Source organism: Triticum dicoccoides, chromosome 7B (genome assembly GCF_002162155.2).
Source record: "Triticum dicoccoides isolate Atlit2015 ecotype Zavitan chromosome 7B, WEW_v2.0, whole genome shotgun sequence".
Lineage (NCBI taxonomy): Eukaryota > Viridiplantae > Streptophyta > Magnoliopsida > Poales > Poaceae > Triticum > Triticum dicoccoides.
The window spans coordinates 176,374,738-176,377,060 of record NC_041393.1 but is presented as its reverse complement, the minus strand read 5'-3'; positions in this window follow the sequence as shown (position 1 = coordinate 176,377,060).

Sequence of the window (2,323 nt, the reverse complement as noted above, 5' to 3'; positions counted from 1 at the left end):
ACCATGGCTCAGTGGAAACACTAGGAGACATTTCCCGGTAAGAGAGGCTACTAAGGATAAACAACTAGATAGTCAGATCCCACACATACCAAGCATTATAATAACATACACACAATATGCTCGATATGTGCAAATACAACATGGCATCACAAAATGACTCTACGACTCAAGTAGTTTATTCAATAGGCTCCGAGGAGCGAGATATTACAAACATGGGTCTCATAACCCAACACTCAGAGCATACAAATCAAAGCACAAGCGGAAGCTATCATATCTGAGTACAGACGTCTATAAATGAAAAAGGCTGAAAAGCCTGACTATCTATCAGATCCTGCCGAGGGCACAAGATCGTAGCTGAGGTATCAAGCTAAACGTCGAAGTCCAAGCGGAACTACTAGTGAGACTGAAGTCTCTCTGCAAAAACATAAAATAGGCAAACGTGAGTACAAATGTACCCAGCAAGACTTACATCAGATCTATCTACACATGCATCATTATCAACAAAGGGGATGGTGGAGTTTGACTGCAGCAAGCCAGCTTTGACTCGGTGGCTATCCTGAACTACGACTGCAAGTAACTCTTTTGAGGTGGCGCACACGAGTCCACATATTCACCATATCAATACACCACTATGGATCCGCTCCCGTCTCCCTACGAGAACGCCATCCATAGCACTCACGCTTATCTTGCGTATTTTAGAGTATCCACTTTCACTTGTCTATGAACTATGCAAGGGGTCCAAGTTTCCATATCCGAGGAATCCGGCTATTCGAATAGATGATGTTAACCCTGCAGTGGTGTACTTCTTCACACACGCTCTCGCCACTTACCGCCCTGTACACGTCATGTACCTCGGCAACCTTCAAGCGGAAACCGGGCGAGGGAGTCGGCCACGACCTGACTAACCGAACAAGTCTCTAGTCCAGGTTTATCGCCTATTCGGGTTCCATCCGCAAGGAGATCCGGCCGGGGTGTCTCTTACGGCCCCAAACGATGTGTGCAGGGTTCCCAAGCCCACCTCGACGGGTGGATCTACGCTTGGTACACCGTGCCACTGTGCCTAGTCTGTCCCAAGCCCACCTGTACCGGGTGCCACTTGGTAGACTACTAACACTACCTACAAACACCAGAAACTAGTTGCAACTCCTGGACAGAGATCAAGTTGATTAATAAGTCGAGAGGGGCACTTAAGCATTCCAATGTGTGGTAGTAGCTGGTCATGGATCACAAACACAGAACTCAGTTCCTGAGGACGGCTGCAATGAGACAACCCACCATGTACTCCTACATGGCCTCTCACCGCTACCTTTACCAAATCGTGTTCACACACTTAGCTCACACACATTGGGACATGTTCATACGCCTCTGATTCATCCCCGATGAATCAGACCTGACACAACTCTAAGTAGTAGCAGGCATGACAAACAAGCATGAATGAGTAGGCACATCAGGGCTCAAACAACTCCTACTCATGCTAGTGGGTTTCATCTATTTACTGTGGCAATGACAGGTCATGCAAAGGATAAAGGGGTTCAGCTACCGCAGCAAGTAACAAATATGTCGTTGTTGTCCTAATGCAGTAAAAGAGAGCAGGAGCGAGAGAGTGGGATTTTATCGGAATGAACAAGGGGGTTTTGCTTGCCTGGCACTTCTGAAGATAATATAGCTCTTCATCGGTGTCATCAATCACATCGTCGGTATCACGTCTATCGAAAGGGGGCAATCACCGGCAACACAGAAGGGAACACAATCAATGCAATGCACAATATGATGCATGATCATGACATGGCAATATGAATGTGTTTTGGGCTAATGCACCTAAAACCAGATTAAATGAAGTTGGTTTGAATCCAAGATTCAAATTCAAACTCCATATGTGATTATTTAAATGTCATTTAATTGATTTGTGCTAAACAGCAGCTATAAGTTGTTCTAACATGCATGAAAATGGTACAGATGGATTCCTTGAATTTTTCTGATAATTTTTCATATATAATTTATTTAATTTGGAGTTACGGTTAATTTTCTATGATTTATTGAAGTTTAGGACATTTTCTGAAAATAATAACTCATTTAAGAATTATTTAAATTCCAGAAACATTTACTACGTCATCAGTGCGTCACTGTGACGTCAGCAGGTCAACAGACGCTTCTGCTGGTCAAACCTGACGTGTGGGGGCCACACGTCAGTGACACAGGGTTGTTTTAACTCACTGACAGGTGGGACCGGTCAACGGCCACGTCAGCTAGGTCAATTCCGACGCGTGGGGCCACTGTGGTTAACTTAAACTAAACAGGGGGTTAACCGTGGTTAGATAAGGGT